The 25677-nt window shown below is 46.1% G+C and overlaps 1 long non-coding RNA gene across 2 annotated transcripts; it reads right to left on the minus strand.

Moving 5' to 3' along the window:
* Positions 1 to 412: 412 nt before the first annotated feature.
* Positions 413 to 25272, minus strand: LOC105419996 (uncharacterized). Of its 2 annotated transcripts, none has more exons than XR_003887992.1 (3): positions 24519 to 25272; positions 23100 to 23156; positions 413 to 839 (listed from the first exon to the last, which is right to left on the minus strand). It is a non-coding gene; the product is annotated as an uncharacterized lncRNA (long non-coding RNA). The 2 variants fall into 2 exon arrangements; XR_003887993.1 differs by lacking the exon at positions 24519 to 25272 and adding an exon at positions 23866 to 24301.
* Positions 25273 to 25677: the final 405 nt, after the last annotated feature.

Below are 25677 nucleotides of genomic sequence, written 5' to 3' on the forward strand. Positions count from 1 at the left end.
TAGAGATGCGACGGGAACGAGGGTGCAAATCGGCTTGTTTTGGGTTTACAACAAATCCGGAGATGTCAGGATTTAGGAGCCCCACCACAGGACGCAGGCGGGAAAACACTTGGCGGCGGCGCGACACCAACGGTGGCACATCGAGTCAGGCGATTCGCAAACTCAGCATAAAACCCGAGGATCTGGTATCGAAACAGACAAGGGTGCTTTTAACAAAACCACAGTTTGAGCAACGACGCTCCCAAAAGACTCTGTGTTCGGAAAAAAGCAAATAAAATTGTAACTTAATTATAGATTTATAACGAGCCACTGCACCACTGCCAAAAACAAGTCCCACACCAAAGCAAACAGGCACCTGTCGAATGCTCTCTGCTCGTGGGCTTTCACAGCTTAATTAATCCAGACCTTGGGGTATCGTGAGTCGTGCACGCCGCCCGCGTGCGCGTTGGAGACAATTAAGTTGTTGCCGGCAACAGAGGAGCAACTTCATCACAGCAGAGACACGAGCAGTGTGTGTTGTAAAAGCCATTACGTGTTGTTTTTGGAGCAAAGTTGATCATTTTGTTCACCGCAGAGACGAAAATCAAATGATAAAATACTTCCAAAGGTGTCGTTTCGTCTCTCGTTGGTGGCTTTCCAATTCAGCGCCATTTAATGTCGGGAACCGTCTTTCATTCAACATTTCCCTCAGCCGACAATTACTCTTTTTTATTGCATATAAATGAATCGAGCAAAAGACACAGATCGGACTCACCTTCCCGCTGAATTATCTGCGCTGGGGATGACCCTCGTTTGAGTTGTCACCTCTGGCCGACGCTCACGTGACACGGATCTGATTTCTGCAGATAAACATAAAACATCTGTTTACGATCCCGTTTTCAGACTCTGAAAGGAGAAGTTTGAAGTCAACCATAATCTCCGGCCCCTGCAGATTGACGTATAAAAAAGATAAACAAGTGCTTTGTTCCTGAACTTCACGTTTTTGGCCATAGATGGATGTGACCGGAGAAAAATGCGGCCCCCTCCATGAAGCTCCTCCCACTTTTCGCCGCTCTTACCGAGATATCAACACGTAAAGTTGGTGGGCACTAAGATTTTATTAAAGAATTAAAAAGGCGCTAATGATACAGTATATTAGTGTCAAATACAAAAGTAATAACATGTAAAAAGTATGAAATTCTTATGGCTGCTAATTACCAGCGTGAACGAGCCTGATAACTAAAGAGAAAAGGTATTAACTGCAATAACGATTGCTATTGCTAATTACATTTCCAATTATGTCACTAATTAGAAAGTCCTAATTATCAGCACATTAGATAAATAAGAGACTTTATTTCAGCCAATCACGATAGCGGTGGCGATGTGGTCGCGACGTCACCGGGCCCATTACCTGACCACACAGGACAGGCTGCAAAGGTCGTAGCGCCTCCTCTGAGGCCTGAAACTGGACAAATGCACTCTGACCCAGGTGACCGGGGCAAAGGGCGCCGCGTACAGCACAGCCACCGATATGAGCCGCGTTCCTTCAGGGCGTTGCTCTACCTTCAGGAGAGCGGAGGTGTTGCGGAGGCACCGTGGATTAGAGCCGCCTCTTCCACATGGCTGCCTCCTAATCCAACCATCAGAGGTAACACAGGACCAGGTGAGGCAACAGGCCCGTGTGATACACCTCTGGAGGTAGAGGGTTTGTTTGAAGCCTTTGTGGACGTGGAACGAGGGATGCTGGGAGATTTTCCTTTGTGGTCAGAAATCAGTAATATGGCGAAAAAAAACCTGGGTGGCGACGTGAGCGATGTGACCGCGGCAGCTCGACGTAAGTCAGCGTTACAAATATTTGTTGTTCAAACAGCAACGGTCCCGTGGGATGTGCCCCAACTGTCCGCCCCAAAACAAGAATGACATAACTCATTTCTTCTTTCATAATCCAAAGTATTTTCCTGTGCACGCCTTCTGTTCCACTACGACAACCTGAACATCTGGTTCAACGCTGTGTTTTTGTGCGTTTACAAAAGAAAAAAAAAAGCGAGCAATAAGGCGATACGTCTGTTGTGTGTCACCGCTGAGGAATGCCGAGAACTTGGGCATCAGAGTTTCATCTTTGTCTTCACCTCATATTCAGGACAAGAAGTGAACAAAAGGAGAAAAACAGTCGGCGCGCCATCACCCGGACACGGCTCGTATTTTTAAGATCCGGATCATTAAACAAAAAAACAGGTTTTGATACGTTATGGCACGACTGTTTCTACATAGATTTTTTACTCATGACTTCACTGCATGAAAAAAACATAGTGTACACACCCAGAGGACAGGTAGTTGAGGTAAAAAACAAAGGCTTCAAGAATGTAGGTATTTCACAAGTCAGCCAGGGTATGGACTCGCTTAAAACGCTGTTTTCCATTACGGCAGCAGCAGAACACAAACTGGGCTGGTCCATCTGCCCAAGGCCCATAAAAAGGGAGCATTTTAGGTCTGATTGGGGTTAAATTCGACGGGAATAAAAGAAAGCGTCATAATCAAAGCGACGAGCGACTCGGAGCCAAGCCGCTTGTCTGGACACGTGATGTAGGGGAAAAACTGTGTTTTTTTGATGTTGGCGATTGAAAGTGAAAACACGGATCGGGGCTGCTGAACCGCGTGAACTCGGAGATGCTGCTGGGTCACGTGAGCGACCGTCGCTGGGTGCAGCCAGAGCACCTGACGGTGGTGCCTGTCGCCCAACTCTGAACTTCAATTAAAGATAATGTTGTCTTTGATGTGCGCTTTGGTGGCGCTCCGCTGATTGGAAGCGATTATCATTTTTTGGGGGAGGAATGTGAGACGGTTCAGAACGAAACCCAAAAGCAAACAAAAGGAATTTGAACCTGAAGAGCGAGGTTAGATTACAGGCAGCCTTTGAGCAAAACTATGTGATAAATACACGCACACCTTTGTCGCGTCACGTGACTTGAGGAAAAAGGCATTTGAGTTCATAATTGTGGTATAATTGTTAATAATTATAAGTTAATAACTATCAGTCTTTCTCTGCTGTTTTTCCCATCGGTTCATCACGAAACCAAGTCGTTGTCAGAGTTTACGCCAAACATTTAAGGAGGAGTCCTCCTTTAATTGAAAATTATTTCAAATTTCTATTTTAAACTGACTGACAATAGAACTGGGAGTGTCAGAGTTCTTTTGTGTCGTGCACGTCAGGACACCACCTAGTCAATTTTTTTCAAAGGACAGCTAATTTTAAGGAGAGCTCGGCTTTCCGACAAAGGTGCTTCACTGTGTCGCCCTGAAGTTTAAGTGTTTCCTCGCAACGTGCACACAAACATGTACAACGCGTGTACCGTAGTCAAGCGTCGCTCTGAGGATAACATTTGCAATATCTTGAATTTGTCCTTGAGGGTGATTAAACTTTTTAATGAATCATTTATTAAGGCAATATAGTTTAATTAAACAGTTGAAATTCCCTGGTCCGCACCAGTTCCAGGCCAGCTGCTCGGCGCCAGTGCGTCCGGCGTTACCGCCGCTGGTCTCAGAAGGTCTAAACCGCCATCTATGTCTACGTCTTTAGGGTCGGTTTATTTGGTCCTGGAGTCGCATGCTCACCTTAACCTCTGATTCAGACCTGCATCTGATTCATTGGTGGGTCACGTGACATCCCGACATCGCCACCCACGGCGTGCATGGGTCACAGGTGGCCTGGAGGAGAGTCCAGTCTGGTTGATCACCTGCTTTGGGCTTTCACGCAGCCTAACATATTTGCAGTATTTCCATACAGCGTGCATTTTAGCCAGGTTCTGTACTGTGGACATGGCTACAGTTAGCTTTGTTTGTTAGCCTTGTTTGGTTTTTGGTATTATGGGAGGGTGTTGTTAGCGGCAGCAGGCCAAAGTGTCAACCATCCAATCAACAGATTGAGAGTGCTTGAATTGGTGTTACGGTTGAGTCCTACCAATTTAAAGAGATTGTGTGAGTCAGTGTGGACATGTTGATTATGTATGCTAGGAGTGGTTCGGTGTTTTATTGGAAAATTTACACCCGTGCAGTGATTTATATAAATCGGTAGTGCCCACAAAGCAGTAAAACTCTAATTGTTTCTTCCATTTTGAAAGTCTAGCGTCCATTAAGGATGCAGCGAGTAATAAAAAGGACTTTTAATCAATCCTCTCTTGTTGATGAGTTGATGTGTGAATGGCTTATCCTACCTGACAGTGCTAACATATGTTGATTTCCGTTTCAGGGGCGGGACAAAAGCATCGAGGGTGGGGGGGGGGGGGACTCTTTTGTTCTTGGGCTTTTAAACCCACTCTGCTTTATTAAAGGACAATTCTCGGTCAGGGAAATTTTTGCAGGTCAAAACCCGAATAACTAATATTTTACAGTTGAAATCCCTGATATCATAGCGGTGTGTTGAGGCAACGTGGGCGGTGGTGACCCTTTCACTGTCGGATTAGACTGGGTGACCCCTGTGCGGCCGGCTGGCATGGCCACAGTAAATCCTGCAGACTGCTCATACTGGGGGCCCTGGGTAATTAATAAAATCCCCATTACATGCCTTGTGCCCGTTGTTTGCTATTTCAACACCCCATTTGTGCCACGATTACAGTCATTATCAGTCACCGCCATTAATTCTCGATGCGATGCCAGAACTGCATACTAATAAATTGAGCTCTACATTTTTTTTTTTTTTTACCTTTCAAGGAGTTGGGTGTTGGAACATTGCCAGGAAGTGCCACTCCAGATTAGGAGTCATCTGGTGACTCGGAAAAAGCCCTTTCAATAGAGGGCTGCTGCATCTTTGGAGATAGTTCAAATTTCCTCTTTGATTACTTTCCATTCCCTTCCAAAATGAATCTTTATGAAGCCTAAATCCTGAATAAAATGAAATTAGCAGACTGCAAAACACTCCTTTATTTTCCCACTCTATTCCCCTGTGCATGCATGCAAATTATAATGCTTATTTATGTAAATGAGGTGTCGTCTTTAATTAGTTTTGCTTGGGGGCATTAAAATACATGTATTCTTCCCCCAAAAATGATTTGTTTTGTTGCTCTGTTCAGTTTAGGCTGAAAATGAATGATTATGCCGACTAAAAAGGTTTATTAATTCTCCGTTTGCCTTTTTGTTTTTCCTTCCATCTCAAGTTAAGAATTATCTTCTCCGCCCACTTCCTGTGTGAAATCAGAGCAGCCCTGCATGCAACAGCACAAACACACTGATCGGATGCGTGGGAAATTCTCTCCGTTCGTACAGACTGTGTTTGTCTGCATGATGATGACTGAACGGCGTGCTCGGCTAACGGCTGTGGCCTCACATGCATGCATGCACGTACCCTTATGTGCTCTTCAGAAGGAACATTGTTCTCCAGTCATGTGATTCCATACGCGTTGGCGCCCACACATCAGACACTTTATAAGACACGGCGTGGCCTGAGAGTGAGAGCCGCGTTATTAAGTCAAGCCCCAACGATGGAAACCTATCAGCTACAACAGCCAGGCTCAAAACCCAGGTGCACGTGACCTGCTCCGCCTGATTTGGGCCTTTATTTTAATATTGGTTTAAAAGGATTTGCAGTGTTCTAATAAATCTGCCCCTATCCTTTGTTTTTATGCATTTACCCCTGATTTACAGTCCCCCGTTGAGTGGCTATCGAACAGAAACCTGCGTTCTGTCACGGCGGCAGGCGTCGGGTCAGCCCGGGTTAGAAGCAGCCAGTGGCGTTGCGGCGCAGTATTTCAAGCCGCTTCGAGTGGAAAGTGACCAACGGCGGCTCCCTTCACAGTTCAACATCATCTCAGCATCCAGCATCCTTTCAACTGCTCCGATGAGCTGAAGTGGCAAGTTAAGATGCCCCCGCCCCACCCTCCCAGTATGATTTATGGAAAGGAAGCTAAAACCATTATAGCATTTTTATTATTATTGTTCTTTCAAGGCTAATGCAACAATAGATTTTTTTCATGATTGATGCGTTACACTAAACATTAGAGGATTACATTAACTTTGCATAGAACAGCTAAATGACACAAGATTAGTTATTGTTATTTTTCCTCCTCCTGATTGTGATGTAAACACTGTGCATATAGGATTTCTTTACATGCATCGATGGCCCACATGCAGTGCAGGTAAAGGCTGCCTCATAGTGAATTACAAAGCGTTTTCCTCTGGAAAAGTCAGCGACAGAACGAATGTTTCTGGCTTTGATCGCCTCTCATCTGCCCCTTTTATGCTGCTCACTCTGGCCACAGGAATATGGCAGCAATATGCCGGTACTTCAATCAGCCATGAGGAAATTCCACATGTAATAAAGGGAAAGGAGCGCTCTATTTCTGGCAGTTCCGGCTATCAGTGGTTCTCTCGCGGCATCTGTGAAAGACAAACTTCAAACCACATCAAACCGCCGACTCAACACTCCAACGCTCCCCATCCACACGGATTCTGCCAGTGAAAACTTCGGCTCACTAATGTTTGCTTTGTCAGTCGGTAAAAGTGCCCCTTTGAAAAATATGAAGGGGGATTCGAGGGTTGTTTCGAGGCTACCGGCGAACTTTAAACTGGTTAAAGTAGCAGTGGGACTCGTCCTCACGTCCAACTTTATGGTTCTACTTAACTGTAAATTAAACATTCTGAAACATTCCACAGATTTTAGTCCATGAGCATGGGAACGATGTGGGATGCCAGTGACCTTGAACTCTGACCTATAACCGTGTCAAATTTCAAAACTTCATGGGACACCTGTGCTTATAAAGCAGGTGGCTGCTTTGACCTAAAGTAACCTTCATAGGAATCAACCTCAAATGTTTAGTGATGACTAAAAGGCAAGGCTAAAACCTTAAAATTTTAAAAAACTGCATGAATCTGTGTATTCCAAAGGAGAATGTTTCCAGTTCCTTCAGGTGCGACGTTTGAAAAGACGATGCTCTAAAGCCACTTCCTATTGCCACCTTTTAAATAAAGTGTGTTGCAAGGCTAAAAGAATGTTCTGATTCAGACTTGAACAGAACAAAATAAACAGAAATATCCAATAAAACGTTGTCACACACTTGGCGTCGGTGCTGCCGTGTTTATGATGTCCGGGCCTTACAGGCGCTGACGGGCAACACACCAGTTGATTCCTTCCTGAAAGTGCTCATTTGTGCCACTCCGGCGTGCGCGGCACTATAATTACCTGAAAACGTAAACTGGAAGCTATTCCTGACAACAACTGCAATAAAACTCAGCTTTTGGTGATGAGTTGAGGCGCGTCTTGGTTAAATGCGCGTTAATGGGAAGTGGGTCGGAGGGTACCGCAGGTTTTCCGTTCAACTAGCAGGAGAACCTGGTTGCAAATCACCTGCGGCATTCAGAGGCTGCGGGGACCAGTGACGAGCAGCCGCGCGTCCTTTCATACAGCCCTGTCACATGTGAGGCAGCTTCATATCACACTTTCTGGCACCCTAATAAATTGCCGAAGCAGGATTTCAAAGGCTTTTACCATGTTAATGATTTAAAAAACAAAACTGACAACAGCCATCTGAAATGATATTCAACCTGGCTGCCACATTTGCTGCCTGTCTCGGAAATGCACTCTGGGAAGGAAGCTTGAGGTTAAATACAGCTATAAAACCAGTTTGAAGTTTAAACATCTTCATATATGTATAACAAAAGGCACTTTGTTGTGCCAGATAACATATTTCACAGCTGAACTTATTGGGTTGGTAAATTAGACCGAGCAAATGCAAAACAGTTTTAATTGCAAGCATTAGTCAAAAAATAAAAAAAAGACGGAGGAGTGCAAACGTCTTTTTAAAAGACCCGACATGAAACTGTACAGAAACAATTTTTCACCTGGTTTTCAAATTCTTTCAGTGGTATGTAACAGGGGAGTTTAGATTTCTATCAACGCGTCTCCAGCATACCTGCACAGCACACTGCTGACAGGCCCTCCTGCAAAACCTTCCCATCTCCTGCAGCTGCCTGGAATTATTATTTTGACTTCTCTGTGTTTTCGGCTGAGAGTACCTGTGTTACCGGCGACCTGGCACCCGTCGGGGTGACGACGTCGGCTGTTCTCCAGCGTTCTTTTTCCTTCACCAGCAGTGAATCTCTGCAGCCGCTGCCTCCCTACACATATTGTTTTGTTCTGTTTTCATCAGCGCTGAATAATATTGATGTCGGAGCAATTTCACATGAAAGACAAACACCAAGACGCGAGAATGTGTCTGTTAACGTTCAGTCGGGGGTTAGAAAGCCACAACTGAGGACAAAAGATCTTATAAGAAAGATGTTAAAGCTGATAAACCCGGCTCTGTGACTCGTCCTACTTATAAAAACATGCATTTTATATGTGGGAAGACAAAGTTCTTTGTGCTCAGAAGCGGAAAACAGGACAGACAGGTCGGACTGTTCACTCCATTCACTCCACAGAGGCGCAATTATTTTCTTATAAAAAGTGTTATTGCCAACAGTCAGAACATTCCAGTAATTTACCGTAAAGGTGAAACCAGGGAATCATTGTGACGTTAAACAGCGTGACAGAGAGGAAGGTTCCTGCTTTCTCCGCCTCTTACACGAAACATAAGAAACCGGGCCTGCGAGGAACCTCCTGTTTATAGATGACGACAGGGCGTCGCGGCTAACAGTGTTCCAAGCCAGCAGCCAGCAACCAGCACATTCACACACACAAACACACACACAACATGCACTCATACACTCACACAGAGGACTGGAACCCAGAACCTTCAAACTATGAGACTGCAAAACACTGCAACACAGAAGGATCTTCGGGATCTAAGTAACAGCCCAAAATTTCAAACAGGATCTAGAGTAAATGTAAAGCAACCTGCATTTGCTCAAATATACATATATATATACATATATATATATATATATATATATTGGTATTTGGATTAGCAGACACAAGAGGGGCAATTATTTTAAATGGGGGAGGGTTTCTCTCTGGGTGAGCTCACAAGAATCAGGGAGGAATTTGGTTTAGCTTAAACAAAGTCATAAAAATATTCCCCCCTTTATTTAACGTTGTCTATAATTCATTGCTGGGAAAAGCTAATCAATAGCACCTTAATGAAAACTTGAGCCGTATTTTATTTTGCCGCAGAGAAGTCACAGATCAGCATTTGTTGCCTGGTTATGAGCTGGTTTTCACCCTCGGGCTGTTTGACAGATGTGCATCACATTTTCAAATAACTTAAATATTTGCACTCTTAAACCCCATTTGCCTCTTCAAAATGTGACTGGGGGTGGGGGTGGGGTGGGGAGGTTCTGCTGATGTGAGCGACGTGGCGAAAACAAGCGCTGTATCTCCCACTGAATGTGGCAAAATAAACAATATGACAAAGAAAGAGATCAGCTGAATGATCCAAAGAGGTCGCAAAAAGAAGATCACATTAAAACGGCCACGTAAAGTTCTTAGTTCTTACTGGGCAGCAGTTAGGAAAGACCAACACGTCTACATTTCTTCAGACTGGACCAAAACGAAGGCAGGTAAGGCCACAACTGCTGCCACCTTGTGCCGATGATGTCATTTACAATACAGGAACTGACTTCCTGGGAAAAGATTTGCTTCAGCTACTTAAGAGTACAGCTGTCAATCAAAGTGAGTTCCCTTGCTTTCCTAGTACCGTAGGCCTTTTTAGAGACGCCTTGACCTGGGTCTTAGCTCGCAGTCGGTGTTCGGGGGAAATAAACGCCAACCTCTGTCAAAATCACCCCAACGTGGTGCAGTGGCGCTACGGTCGAGGCCGCTCTAGCCTGAGAATGAACTCTAAACCTTCTTGCACTGAGAGGCGCTATTACAGTAATGGGGGGCTGAACTGTGAACCCTGAGGTACACCTATAGAGCTTTTAGGCTTTAAAGAAAGTGCACAGGAGTGCAGCGTTATTGTGTGATGTCGGTGATGTTACTGGGGTATCTGTCATGTGCTCCTGGTTCCCTTATCATATGAACCTGGAATCACTGAGGGAACATTTGGAACCAGCTCCCAAAACAAATATCCTGCAAAACAACCTCAGCGTCAGCAGGACGGGCAGGGTGTCATCCCATCATTTGCACATCATTCATCAGATGGAAAGGGGGCTGTTGTTCTGCAGAGGGTGTGTTATGGTGCCCCCTCAATCATATTTATACTCTTTTACAGGATTTAATCAAGCAAAGACTCAGAAGTTTAAATCCAGCCGTTTAAGCACAAAGCTGCCAAAGATATTGTCACTAATTATTGCCTGCAGGCCAAACTGGTGAGACGTGATGCTAATTGTTCCAGTGATCCTTGTCAACGTACAATATGTTCTGGTTCCAGTCAACTATCTGTGAACCCAGGCTACAATTATGAGGGAAAAGGTCATTTTTCATGCTCTGAAAGGCATCCTAATGAATTGGTTGCCACCTATTTAACACCGCTCTCCAGCTCGCCACCACAAACTTTGCGTACGAGCTGACGGCTCAGGCGCGATGACTGCGAGCCGCCGCCGCCGCCACCACGTAAATGTACATGCCTCGTGCGTGCACTCGGAGTAAACAGTTATTCATCAAAAAATAATAAAGTCTCAAAGGTCATGCCATAAAAAAAGGAAAACAATATCTGCCCTCTCTCAGTTGCCGGGTGCATTCGTTACTGCTAATGCCAGGCAGAGTATTTTAATAGCAATGAGCCAAGTTTGAAAGAAAAAAAATAAGACGTTGCAGGCGGAGGAGCTGTGGTGACACATAAGGAAGACGCCATTTTACTGTCTTTCTGAGAAGTGGCGCCACTGATGACAGATTCCGCCCTTCCATATGGAAACACGGGTGTCTATATAACACCGCAGGGTCGCTACACATTGTTTAATTGTATGTGCGTTGTAAGTCAGAGGTGAGCTGCGACGACCTGCCAAGTGTGAGGCTCTGGGCCGCTGCCCGGGACAGCTGACACGAGCGGACCTGCGTGTGCAGCTTTGCATTTCTAACAGATCAAGTGAATCCTAATCACCGGCGTTAGCACGCCTCCAGTGTGAGAATCCGCATTTCTGCTCTGGACGTTTCATGTTCAAATGGGAGCCCGCACCACGTGACGTGCCTTCATAAAGCACCAGGGCTCCCATCAGTCACTGATTATCACAATGAGGAATTAAAATCCCCAAACACAAAGGAAGCAGCCCCACGTTGCTCCAGCTGTCAGGATTAACTAGTGGGAGTGACCTCAGCCTATACATGCTGAAGCAGGAGGAATCATCTTCAATTATTCCGACAGAAATATTCTATCAGACGCGCATTCAGAGTTGATTAGCCGAGACAGAGACGAGCATCGTCCGTTTTTATCGGGGGGCTAATTTGTTCTTTACATGCAACGCACATACACACAGGCAGAGCCTTTAATAAGTGCCTAAAGAAACTGATATGTGCGCGCCATCGCGGTCCAAACTGAACTCTTTAGTCTTCCCCCCCTTCTGGCAGGCTGCGTCCCTCAGGCCATTTGTTTGCAGCACTTCCTGCCTCGCACCACCATGCATAATGCAGCGAGGAAAATGTTAACAGTGGCAAATAAAATCAGCAAGGTGCCCCCACAAATCAGCGCAGTTTAGGAGCGCGTTTAATCACAGATGCATTGGGGACGACGCGCGGCAGTTAATAGTGGCATTTCAAAGAAGATCAGGGCCCCCTTTTATTTATTTTATTTATTTTTTTCCCGGGACCCTTCAAGGTTCCGTGCGCACATTCCCATTTTGGTCCAATTAGGACTATCTCTGCGCGGCGGAGGAGATGAGAGGCGGGCTCTCGTGCGAGGTTTCTCACAGTTGCATCAACAGAGCCCACCCAGCAGAAGAACTAACAAAAAGCAGAGATATTGTTTGATGGGGGTCTCCCATGTACACACCCGCCTGGCTTCTGCATTGCTTCAGACGGCGTGCTCAAAACAAGCGCGTTACAGCACCATATGGCGGCATCAGGAAAATACATAATTTAGAGGATTCTCCCGCGCCAGGCACAGACAAGCGACCGCCTAAATACCATCGCTGACATCCCGACACTTGACTGTTTTATTCCATGTATGTATGAACCAGCCCTCCACCGGAGGAGAACCGCAGCCTCAGACCTTAACTGAATTCAGAGCTACTTTGGAATTTCAAGGACTGGACTGGCAACTGTCTCCGGACATGAGGGCAGCATTTCGCGTAGATACGATCTGCGGCGCCTTTCAGCACTTCCTGCGCACGAGACGGCCTAATCTAATGAACTGAGGGGCCAGAACCTGCTCGGGCTTTTAGCCCTGTGCCAGAATGCCTCCTCTCACGTCTGACAGCAGTCAAAACCCCACTTGTTATTTTTATTTCTGCTGTATTATCCCCGAGGTGCACTCTGCGAGGCTTGAGTCATCATTGTTCAAGTCTTTAGAGTTGGAAAACAATCACACACGCGCCAGCACGGGCGCGCGCGCACACACAAGCTGGTGGCAAGGTTACAGCTGGACAGCGGGGCACTCGTATTCTGCCAACCCCAGGGAAAACTCGGGAGTGCTCCGGAGAGGGAGACCAGAGACGTGCCATGTTGCTGACATGGCAGCCATCACATCCCGCTAAACGAGTGATGAGCACAGACAGCTCCGAGATTCTCGGAATACTGCGCAGGCTTCGCCCTCTCTTTTTATATCTGCGCACATAATAAGGACAAAAGGTGAGACGCGATGTTTTAACGACAAAGAGATGCACGTGGAATCGGGGCGATTATCTGTGTGTTTGTTGACTCGCGGTCCTCGTGCAGCTAGGTTCGTTTCCCCCCAAGTTGGCTTTTTTTTTTTGGCAATTTCTTTTGTTTTCCTCGCACATTTCTTTTACTGATCTCGGTTTTGTTCTGACGTCAGTGTCCACACTAGATCAGATCCCAGAGGCAAAGAGAACCGGTGGGGGGGGGGGCTCTCCAACGCTCCAACTGAACGTTGACCCCTGAATGTAAATCCTCCAACGCAGCTTAAAGGGTCCGTGAGGGGCCAGTGTAAAACACAGATCAGGGTCACGTCCCAGCTTCACTGCTAAATTCTCAGCCTAAACCGATGGAAAGGTGTCAAATCTCACCCTTTTTTTTCAGACAGGCCGGCTTCTCTCTGAAGAGTTCCTAATTAAAAAAGATCTGAGGCCTCATTTAAATTCCGTCAGCAGGGAAAGTTCACGTTAGATTCTTGTCCAAACAGCATAAACAGAATTTTGCTCCAACCCGAATAAAATCAACACAATTAATGTCACGAGAGCGGCGGAGTAGAGTCTGTAAAAGGTGATAATCAGAACAAAAAGGACCTGACAGATCGCTTTGTTTTTTTTTTCTTTTTTAAACGCTTCCTGTAAACCTGGAAAAGCGAAATAAAAGCCAAAGCCGGTGTCACCTCAAAACGAGCAGCTCTAAAAGTTTAAAAAGCTGTCGTATATCGTTCCCTCTTCCGCGGACCTCGGGTACGGCGCCACTCGCTGCCAACCTTTTTCATGACGTCGGGCTTTTAACATGATGCTCCTCCGCTTAATGTGCACGTCAGGACAAAGCACGCTAACGTTGGGAGAAAAACAAAAAAGATGGCCCGAGTTGCTTCCCCAGCACAATAAATCACCTCCTGTTTTATAGCTTCTAATAAGTTGATGCAGGGCAATTTTTCTTCCTACCCTCGTTCAAACATTTAAGGCATATTTACAAGGAACTTGTTAAAATATTTAATAATATTTAGTGGCAATTTTCGGAGCAGCCCGTCGGGCTGATATTTATTGCCGTTAAGTGTTTAAAAAGACGATGACATGAATAACAAACTGTCAAAATTCCCTCATTTGCATAGACAGGCCATAACTCCTGATACCTTGCATTAAAAAAAGAGGTTTTTAACAAAACGAGTCATAAAAGGCACATTCAAAGTGAGTGATGGCAAAGACTCTTGCACAAAGTCGCGCTGCAGAGACAGCTTCCCCCCCGCTACAGATGCTTCAGAGATCAAGTCAGCCAATAAAAAGACATATATCCTGCCGCTTTGACTTATTTATCCTGTGTGGATGAGCTCAAGATGGAACATCTCCTATAGGCCAGCTTGATTAATTGTGATAAAAGGGCTAATTCAGAGGCAGCACGAGAAAAGGGAGCCAAACAATAATATTCCCCACAAATCATCTCAGCCCGTCAAATATTTCTTCCCTAACTTTCTAATTCAAACGCTCCGGACGTGAGGCTTTTGTTAAGAAACCGCGCGGGGCCTCGCAGCCTTCAACTCATCTGCACTCTTCCGCCCGCGCTCTCAACTACCATCAAGAGATCTAATTGCAACTGCATGTTAAAGCCTCTCCTCTCCTTGGTTGGAATCGAGAGGACGGTTCGACTTCTCCGGTTCCGCCGGATGTGGCGGGTTTGGCGTTACGACTCGGTGACCCCGGCCAGCCCCGGCTGTCCCGGTCAGAAAAGGGCCCCCATTGAAACTGATTACAAGACTATGAGTAGTCTCTCCCCTGTGCCCTCTGAGTGCAACTCTAATTAATAGCCAATTCATCTTCTCTGATCTGAGCCAGCACATGGAGTAATATATCCTTAGTTTGGCAAGCGAGCTATTAAAGTGTAATAACCAAGTACCAGCACTCGATTTGGAAGAGTAGCACATACTTAACCATGAAGTGGAAACAATTAATTTATTGGAGGATCTCCTGTAACCAATCATTTAGCAGGGGCTCACACTGTGATGCAAAAGCCGTCTCCTGCTGTTTGTGGCACAAGCTAGTGTCGCGTTCTGGGCTCCACTCCTAAAAAAAACATGTGTGCGGTTATGTAAGACAGCAGGAAGGATCACACGTTCACACTTCACTGAGGGAAATGTGTAGTTTCCATGAAAAAGAACAGTTTGAATAATGTTAAACGTTTGTTGATTTTAACCTTCCAAGTGGAATCAGATCGGGGCCACACTGGTGTCAGTTCTACTGCCCGACCCAGCAGGAATCTGACCTCCCTGCCTGAGGTGAGGTCGGACCCATGACCATGCTGGAGGCTGGGCCAGGCAGAGGCTGCGTGCGACTGGAAAAACCACGCTCCGAGGGCTCCTTTCCCAGCACTGCTGCAGGCCGGGGGCCCGAGCAGCAAACACATAACCAGCGCAGCCGCTCGTCAGCTGATCCATTTTGATGATTCTAAAGTGGAGGGTCCAGTCAGCTTAGGCACAAAATCTTGAGGATTTTTTTTTTTTATCAATTGTTCAGGTTACAGCTTACAAAAAAGGTAATTAAAAACTCCGTTTCTCTTGGTCTCAGCCTATTTTAACAGGCATTTTCACAGGAGTGTGGAGACTTTTTCCATCCCATCAGTGCATGTTGCACCGATGTGGAGCCAACGTTCCGTTAAGCATCTGCTGAGAAATCACAAGAATCCCTCTTATAAACTCAAATACCACTTTTTAGCATCAAATTGCAGAGGACATTTATCATCAATGCCGGAGTACCTAATCAGCCGCTGCAGCTCAGTAAAATGTTAATAATCGGATTGTCTCCTGTACTAAATCCTTCCATAATTACTAATTACTACAGCGACCAGGAAATAATGATGACAAATCAAAAGTAAAGAAAAGATTCATACATCATTAATACTGAGAGATTTCTGGCGCGCCCACTGTTTTAACACTGTAAAAGGCAGAAAAGAGCTGAAATCTAAAGTGAAATACACAGAAAAGTCCCGGAGAGCATCTCTGCCTCCTCCAACGTGCACAATAAGCCTTTCTTTAAACTTCAGTAATTGAAGGAAATGAATAAAAATGCAAAGACTCACTCACTCGTGCTCGTGTTTTGGCCTGCCACTGCAGCAAAACCTTTAAAACCAATTATTCTTTTTGCAAGAACTAATGACATTTTTGTCTCTTCAGCTTAACACGCTAATTGACGGGGTTTTTTTTTTTTTGGAGGATAGCCCAGATGAAAAAAAATAAGTACCCCCTTAAAGGCCCAAGTCCCTTGCTCATTTCCCTCACTTTAAGTCCCTTATTAATTAAACTTTCACCAAGTCTGAGTCTTTTTTTTATTACTAAAAAGATAAAGTCTGCTATGCTGTAAAACAGAACTGGCCTATTGTCTCTGAAGCTACATTTTCCTTTCTACAAATAAAAGAGGCCTCCCTTGCAGCGGAGGGGCAGGGAGCGAAGATCCAAGCAGTCGGGTAATTAGAGGACATTTTTCAACTTCTCTAAAACTGCTGGGCTTTGACCAATTCCCTCTGTTCCAACTGAATAAATACTCTAACAGGGTCCATGTTAGCATCGTGGGATACTGTTCACTGTGTGACAAACACAGGCAGCATCGTCAGGCCCGGGGGGGGGACTCGTGTGTAAATATGTGCCTGCCGCCGCTGTGTGTGTTCTGCCATACTTCTCTGTTGTGCAGAGCGGAAATAAAGCTGCAGATAAATATTGACTGCGTTTTTATGATCAGTCACCCACTTGATCAATCAAGTCCTCCTTGTGTCATTGCAGTCGTAACAATATTTGTCATTCAACAAGACGGGCACGGCAGGCGCTTCGGTAGCTACTGTTAGCATCTGCTCCATTTTCTTTTGCGGAAATGAAAGAAAAGTTTTAAAGAGCTTAATTACCCGTTTATGGTAATGCCCAGGTAGCACCAACGTGCGATCACTGTAGGGTAACAGTTAGCATCATCTACCGCAATTATTAATTTGTCCCTCCTGGGATAAGAGGTCAGGACTGAGCTGATCAGGGTCACTCCACAGCTCCTACTGGTGCCAGGACAGCCAGAAGAATGAGTTCAGCACAGCTCCCCTGCTGGCAGAGTCTAATAACTGCAACCGGTAAACACAAACGCACAGACAGATGTGGGACTGTGGGGTTGTCAGTAATGCGGTAATGAATCCAGAATCCAGGGCTATGATTAGCATATGCTATGATAAAAGTATCTGCAGCAGTGTTGAAAATCAGAACCCCTCCCTGTTCCGCTCCAGTTGTTGTGCTGTTGAAATTATGAGGCTCGCCTTAAAAGGTGTGTAAAATTTCTGATTACTCTGTGGGGTTTTTGTTTGTTTTTGGGGCCCAAAAGAGAAAGAATTTGAGCATAAAAGAGCGGCGCGTCTGATCCGATTCTGAGAGAATCACACTTTCTGCTTACTCTGAGACCTTAGCAATTCAGACCACTTTCACTAATTTTTTGTGTCAGATTTTCTGTTTTCTGCTAACGAGATGTCACTAATACGTACTGGAATGCTGTGTGAATAGACAATTTGACGGGCCGCGAAGAACTTAATGATGTATACAAAATGTGGATGGACAGCCTCGAACGCCGACTCTCCTTTTCCCAGACAAACATAGCTGTTGACAACATTTTCCACGCAGTCTGTCGCTCTGCCAAATCCAAAATTAAAAACAAAATGTTTACAAGTTAAGTTAACCGTCGACAGATCACGTCTTATTAGCATTTTGGCTCAATTAGTGAGACTGTAAGGACACACAGTGGGGGGGAGATGCCACTTAGTGTGAAGGAAATTATGTAATTCAAAGAAAAAGCAAAATAAAACGCGCCTGAGTGTCTAAACCAGTCTCCTTACCCACTTTTCATTAATGACAGAAACACAAACATTATAACTCTGCATAAATGCGGTGTGTGATGTGACTTTGGTCGCGGAGCTCCTCTCAGCAGCTTATGGGAGCCCAATTTGTGCCAGTGTGTCTTCCTGCGAGCAGAGCCCAGTCATCTTTAAACGGCTCCATTTAAAATGCAATTTGATTATCTGCCAAATTGCTACCAAGTCTTTCCCTCTGCAGCCCAGGGATGGGGGGTAAAAAAAAATTTAATTAGCATTTGTGCATAAAAGAGAGGTCTTTGTTGCGTTTTTGAACATAACATTCCGGGATGACCACCGCTTTCAAAGAGTCATCACCCAAATGATTTTAAACTAATAGATCCGAGGGGAGGGGAGCGGTCCTGGCACAGGGAGGGTGGACGGAGGCGGGGGTGGTGGTGGGGGTGCTGCTGAGGTCGCTGTGGTCCTCAGCGGCACCAGAAAACAGAACCCACAGGACCTGGCTTGTTTGAATAATCCTAAACTTTTCTTTAATCATACTTTAGAAAATTGGCTGGGACCTTCAGCAGGAGGCGGCTGCGCGTCCCCCTCCCCATTTAATGAGATTCACTGAGGGCTTCCTTTAAAATATTTACACTGTCCCGTGGCACGGCAATATTGTCCTAGAATGGGGAGATAAGAGCCGGGGAGGTGTGCTGAAGTTCTCCTAATCAATTTGCTAATTACTGGAGCAGCTATAGGAGAGCAGAGAGGAGTCCCTTCTGGCAAGCTGTATTCTAATAAATGCTGAAAAATTTATTTACTCCCTTAGCCGAGAGGAGCTCTGCAGCGGGATTACAGCGCGGAGCTGATTGAGACGGAGCTGTTTGTGGCTGCGGTCGCCGTAGAGGAGGGGTCTAAGGAGCTCTCAGGGCCTGCACCTTTGCATCTGCTCAGGGAACACAGGGACTCCTGCAGTTGGCACGGGAAGCCCCGACTGCTCCACATCAACAAATATTAATGACGCTTCGGAATCTCAAAGAATACATTTAGCTACAATTGTGCCTCGGAGCAGGTGTGTCGGCTGAATTTCTCAGAGCAGAGGGCAGACATTTCTGTTGTTCATCTCAGAACCAGCTCTGTGCTTTCTGGCCCAGGATGACCCCAGATTTGACCTCTGGGTGCCATGGTGACCCTGGACCTGTCATAGGACACAACCTGTGTCTTCTGCAGAGTTGAAGGGGCAAAAAGCTGCATTGCCTATGAACTCCCTCTACGCAGAGACCTGCAGCCAATAGCAGGCCCAGATGAGGACGGGTCGAAGGTCAGCATAAACCGCATGGGGCTGTCAAATTCATGGCCGCATCCCTTTTTACCCAGTTTAACCCACCCACAGCACTCACAGCCCACAGAGGCTGTCTGAGGTTGTATTTCTGGTTGCGTCATCTGTTTGCAACAGAATCACATGGAAATCGACCGGACAGGCTGAGAGAAAACAGAACAGACCTTCTAAACGCTGGAGAACGGGCAGAACTGGGTAGCAGAGCTGGAGTCTGTCCCAGTCGTGGGTGGAATACCTGGGCAGGGTGCTAGCCACAGGACACACGCATCATCCACTCATGTTTTTGGACTGCAGATGGAACTGAACCCAGAACCTTCTTGCTATATTGCCAATGCATGAACCCACATCACCGGTCCGACAAGAGGGACAAAGAGGGCTGGATGTTTTTCCTCCACATGGTAAACTTTGCAGTGTAGCATATGGAAGAAACATAAATCTAAAATCAATTTTCAGTTTGACAATGTCTCCCACCGTTTTTGTCCAAAATGTTGCTTTGTTGTCGGAAATGACCGACTTTCCAACGCTGACAGAAAAGGGAATGCATAAACTCAGAGGAATATTAGTAGAAAAGAGGAAGCTTTTGTGCTTCCTGCTGATGCATCCGCTCTTTACATATATATGGGACACTCTGCGCTGGATGGATTCAACGATCTGGTCAAAAATACAGACGGACGAAAGAGGTTTGGGTCAAAAACACATTCTGCTCAACTTTGGCCTTGGAATGAGATTCCGCCTTAATCAAGAGATTCCGCCTCCTCGCCATTCTCCAGTTGTTAAATCAACTTGCTAAGTCCAACGCTCGCTGCAGGAGTCCCTGTAGTCTGAGCGAAGGGTCTGCCAACAAGCCCCTGGAGCACGGAGGCGAAAAACAAAAACAGGAAAAAAAAAAAAGAAAAAAAAACCCTGTTGCTCCGACATTTTGTTCCATCTCACCTCAACGCACGCCAGTCACAACGGACCGCCGTGTGGGGGATCTGTGTTCAGATCGCCATGGTGATGGCCCTCTGCCTCCCAGTTCTCCCCAGAGGGGCGTTTGTGGGAGGAGGAGTGTCGGGAAAGGAGCAGGTTACCAACCGAGCATCCGACTTAGAAAAAAAAAAACTATTCTGCTCGATTTAACATGGAAAAACGAGCAAAAGGCAGCAGGTCCATCCGACTTGTGTCCACGTCTTGGACAATCACGCAAAGACGAAGCTTCACAATACAAATCTGGAGACCGGCTAATCTTTCTAGGATGGCCTGCATGTTTGGTGGATCCTAAACAGATTATTCCACCTCCATCCTGGGTGCACACCAGGCCTGGAGCGGAGCGCTGTGCTTTGAGATTTTTAAACAATTAAGTCTGCCAGGTGCCGACAGCCTTCAGCCTGGTGCAGAACCAAACTCTAATCTGAGCAAATTAGCAGACGCTCGCTGTCACAGAGCGGGATCCCCTCAGTTGTGTCATCTTTAGTTGCCTTAGTGATCAGTTCATGTTGAAAGTCAGCTCGTAAAAGTCTTTTTTTTCTGTTGGGGGTCTCCACATTTGGAAATCAGGCCAATCCTGAGAAACGGTTCCACCACTAGCTGACCCTCCCACCCACGGATGTGATGGGCAGCATAGAAGAAGAACGCATCTGAGCCCCACAAGAGCATCCCAGAACGGTTTTAGGCTGCTTATAAAAAGTGGCGAGTTTGTCATATTAACCTGGATTTTAATAAACAAGTACAGTTTTAAACGTGACAGTGGGGAAAATTAAGACGCCAGCAACAATCTAACACGCCACGGTGACGTCCCTGAGGTGTGGAGCACAAGAAGAAGAAGAAAGGATTTCACACTTGTGTTCTTCCATAGGAAATGACGTATTTCTTGCTTTGGCAATTTATAATCATGAGTTTTTATGTCCACAGTGGACGAGAACTATTCTGTTTCATGCACGGCAGCAGCGTTGAACTACCTTCACTGGCCAACACTTCAGTATTGATAAGAAAAGAGGATAGGCATCAATCATAATCACTATCAAGTGATAAAAACAAGCCGCAGAAGGTTTAAATGTTGTGTAACTGTTTAACACTGTCAGTTGTTCATCTAATGACACGGTAGTTTGTTTGTTTGTTTTTTCTATCAGGCAGTAATCCTTACAAATGACATTTAAACCACACAAATGGTGAAATAATCGATAGCCGTCTCTCCACAGGGGCAATGATGTCACTACGAGAGACTGGGCAAATGTTCAAATCACTTAATTGGTCACCATTTTATCCAATTCATCTTAATGCTGGTTTTTGGAGCACACCCAGAGAACAGTGAATTAGACACACTGTTCAGCCAGTAGTTACTTTGTGGCTGAATCCCGTTCTGTAGATGATGCCAAGGTCCAAACTGTCCTATTTAGAGCTTTAATCAAGTCCACTTATGCCACTGCTGTGCCGAATTTTCCAGTTTTACTCCTAAGCAGAAGGGGGCGGAGTCTGACTGGGCTCCGCTGGTCTCCTCCCAATCCCAAAGTGGCCAGCTGAGTAGAGTGCACATGTGCTGACGTCCCCGCTAACCTTGGCCAGTGTAAGGATTACCGTGCAGTTACACTCAATGCTCCCTCTTTCCTTAAGACTTATTAAGAATGATAATGAGCTCGGACGGGCCAGCATGTCCCTTTCTATACTTAATGAAAGCTCTTCTCTGTTTTTCTCCATGTTCTCACGTCTTATCCCGCTCTCTATTTTTGCCACCTTTCCTGCATCCTCTCTTCCCACCCCCCCCTCCCTCCCTCTCTCTCTCTCTCTTACTCCAGTGTATTGGAAGGGCCCAGGACAAATTACCAAAAAGGCCATTTTCATCTATGAACTGCTGGATTTAATCGATACTTATTTCATGCCTTCAAAATCAACCCTATATTACAGTTGTCTGTGTGATTTGTTTATTTTGTACCGGAACGTTCCTTCAGTGGGGTGGGGGTAGGGGGTGTGGATGGGGGTGTGTGTGAATGCACGGGATGCAATTCACCTTGAACCTCCATTATATTGGATTTCTCCACAGGCTGATCAAGCATGCAAAAAGGACATTTCCTTAGCACTAAAACAAAAACAATAATGATGATTAAAAAAACATGCAGTACTTGCGTTGGTGGAGCCGCGCGTGTTGGAGGCTGCAGGTTTTTACGAGGCAAACGCCGCGGCTGCGGTGGCTGGAGTTTGTACTCGAAATCATTACACCGAAAGCAAGCGCTGGGGCTAGTGCGCTGAGAAACTGTAGCAGCGGCTCCTGAAGCCTGTGAGAAATGCTGCTTGAGACTGCTGACGCTCATTTGACATGAAAGTCCCCAGGTCCGCCGTCAAGGTCAAACGGAAACGGAATACACACGGGTTTAATTCTACACACCCCTACACAGATGCAGATAGGTACTTATGAGGCGAGGCGTTTCAGTGACTGATAGGGCTGCAGGAAATAAGAATGTTGCAGGCATCGTGTGGTGATTAAACAATGAGATTTTCAGCTCGTGCCGCGGGGACCACGGGCAACATTTCAGGCAACATTTTATGGAGACAGAGACAGAAGGGGAGAGAGAGAGAGATAGAGAGAGAGGGAGAGTCGATCAAAAGGCCACAGCCATAAACACCAAACCAAATCGCAATTAAAACAGTGGCAAACGGACAATTTCCGTCTCCGCTCGGGACAGTCACGCCTACTGCTGACGTAGAGACGAGGAAGCTGCGAGCAGAGCGAGACAGGGGACGAGGGACGGGTGGGTGTAGGAAAAAAGGGCAGCGCATGTGACAGATGGACGTCGCAGCGCCTCATCGGTGCCACACAGAGACGGGGACCCGCGTTAGCTCCAGTCTCAAAGACAAGGCTCCAGACTGCCGACATGTGCTGTCACGCCGCAGGGATGCACTCGGGGAGCACAGGGGACGAGATGGACCCTGCGTCAGCCCATCACTTCACACTCCATGAAGGAGCATGTCAGGTTGCACTAAGGTGAACCCCTGCACCCAAACCTGCATCTGGCAGGTTGCTGCAGTTCAAATCACATAAAACTGGACGCGATTTCAAGCCCAAACATGTGGTCCGACGCTTGCCTCTTTCAAGTGTCAAGCGTGCGCTTGCTTTGCATGCACGAGTACATCTGCACACAGCTGCGGCGTTCGGAGCGCCGCACGGAAGGCACCTCAGTGGCAGGCGGTGTGTGCCGAATGCTTCCATTTACGTTAGTCAATTACCAAATCAAAGACGGATTTGTGTGATGAAAATAATAATAAAAAAAGATCAATGAGGGAAACAAAAGCCGTGAAAAGGAGAAACAATACGTGGATGTTTACCTCGTCTTGTAGCGTCAGTGGCATTTTTAATATGGAAGATGGCTTTCCATGAATGATCTGTTTAACCAAAGACAGGGGAGAGAGAAAAAGATAATTAATTACTTTTGTGAGCTATTGCACAGGAGAGACAATAAAGCTGCCTGGTCGCCATGGATATGACATATTTGCTCTGAAAACAACACAATAATTAGCAAAGGAGAAAGATCCGGTGAGAATATGAGAACTAGGGGTTTAAAGTGCCAATGATCTATTCCTGTCCTCATCTCCATCGCTGGCGATAACACAGGCAGAGGCAGCGCGCACGTTTATTACTGTTTAAAGCAAAAAGGGAAGAAACAGTGAGCCTTTACAAAAAGAGTCAAATTAAATCTCACAATGTTTTGTGGGGATCACAACTCTGCAAACACGCAAAAGTATTTACCTTTTTCTTAAAAGGATTGTTTGTTTTACAGTAGGGGAAGTCAGAAAACCTGTAAGTCAGAAAACCTGCCTTATAGCCACCAAGGAACAGTGTGTGTGCGCGTGCGTGTGTGTGTGGGGGGGGGGGAGTGGGGAGAGAGAGCGAGACTCTTCATGGCATTTTCACTGAAATTTCTTCCGAATTTTTTAATTAAAATAAACATTTTGAAATAAAGTCACGCATTAATGCGTTTTGGCGTCTCCGACCTGCACCCTGAAGAACACAGTTTTCAGGGGCAGCACTTCCGCGTTGGAGAATATTGATTGCATTTTTAGCAGTTCCTATTTTCACGGTCAGTGATGCTACCTGTTTAGGCTCAGACGCAACCGTGGCCGAGCCTGCAGACACGGGACAGACGCCTTTCGGACGCTCTCCGCGGCAACAATCTACTTTACAGAAGCAGAATAAAAGATTTTAAATAAATAAACACACACACGCACACACACATGCTTTCGTTGCCGTTGACGCATGGTCGCCGCTGGTTCTTCGTGGCTGCAGAGTTCGACCAGAACGAAGCATTAAAAAAGAAAAGTGCGAACTGAAAGAAGAAAAAGTTGCAACCGTCCGTCTCAACTTTGCCAAAATAAAGGCATGCTGACGTCACGCTGTTATAACTTTTTTTTTTAACCTGACTGTGGTGGGCTGTTTTTAAAAGTTTACCCGACATCCTGGTGGGTATTTTCAGAGGTGAAGCGTGTGTGCGTGCGTGTGTGTGCCGCCTCATAGAGGCGCTGCTGCCGGCGGCGGCGCCGCTGCCGCGGCCGCTGCTGCGCGGGAGCCGGAGCCGGCGGAGCCTCACGCCGCCTTCGCCGCCCCGTCCTCCCATCAGCTGTTTGCTGCCATCTAACTCCTGTTTTCCGAGCGCCCTCGGCGGCGCTTCGGCATCGCTTTCAGCGGCCGACATGTGCGAATGGAACTGACGTGTGTGTTTAGTTTGAGAGGAAAAGGAAAAGTCTTACCTGCGCTACTTCCCCGTCGCTTCCAAGTAAAGAGACGCGGGTGTTTGCGGTGGACGGAGCAGAGCGTTCATTACTAAAGTTAGCACATTTTTTTTTTTTCAGTTTTTCTGGTTAATTTGAGCAAAATTTTTAATTTCTCTGAGAGTGAGTCGCCCGGAAGATCTGCCCTGGAGACCGGCTCCAAGTGGGAAGAGGAGTCCTTAATTGAATTTGTCGGTGAGCAGGTGTCGTTTGGAAAACCAGAAGCGGAGTTTGGCGGCGGACTCGATCTGGTCTGACAGTGTCACGGTCATCATTTGGACCGCGTTCGCTCCCCAAGTCTCAGAAACTGCAACTCTGAAGGCACATTTGACCTCGTATCGTGTATTTCAAAGTCCTCATTCGTCATTCTGCTGGTGTTAAACGGTCGGCCTTGTCCATCCATGCGCTCAAGTTCTTATCTACAAATCTGTCCTGGGTCAGCCTCTTTTATCTCTTCAGAAACACAACTGTAAAGCACAAATACATAAGAAGGTGAATACAGCTACCGCAGTCAGGAGATTAATTTACTCTATGTTAAAGGTGTGTTGTGGGGGGTAAATGTTTAAATTTGCTGCTCCTGCTGCTTGGATTAGTTTAGAAAATGAGCTGAAAATGTAAAAGGCTCATTTTATTGGATGCTCTGAAAGAGACCTGGAGACAGGGACCTCCACTTGTGGGATTATTACTTATTATATAGTGATAATGGTAGTACAGCAGTATAGTTTATGTAGGAAAATGTCAATTTTGCCATAAAATGAGTAAAAGAACCATTTTATTCCCCCCTTCTGGCCTCATTTCCTCAATTCTCTTCTATCTCACGGTTGGATTCTTGATATGAACTCGTTTACAGCGCAACAGTTCCAATCCAGTCAGAACCGACTGCCAAGAAGGAAAAAAGGAGCTGATTGTTTCAATTTGACTTCTATCGTCAACATTATGGATCAGATCAACAGATCTGTGCAGAAAGACCACACAGGCCTTGGCTGTGGTTACAGTACCGGAGCCTACAAGTAGGTTATTTCACTGACTTTGGACTCACGCAGCACCGGTGCATCATTTGCTCTTCTTTTTTTAAAATCTTTATTACATTATTGGCAGTGCTCAGTCTGACTCACCGGAGCCTGCTGGAGTCAGCCTT

The sequence above is a fragment of the Takifugu rubripes genome, chromosome 3, assembly GCF_901000725.2.
Source record: "Takifugu rubripes chromosome 3, fTakRub1.2, whole genome shotgun sequence".
Taxonomy (NCBI): domain Eukaryota; kingdom Metazoa; phylum Chordata; class Actinopteri; order Tetraodontiformes; family Tetraodontidae; genus Takifugu; species Takifugu rubripes.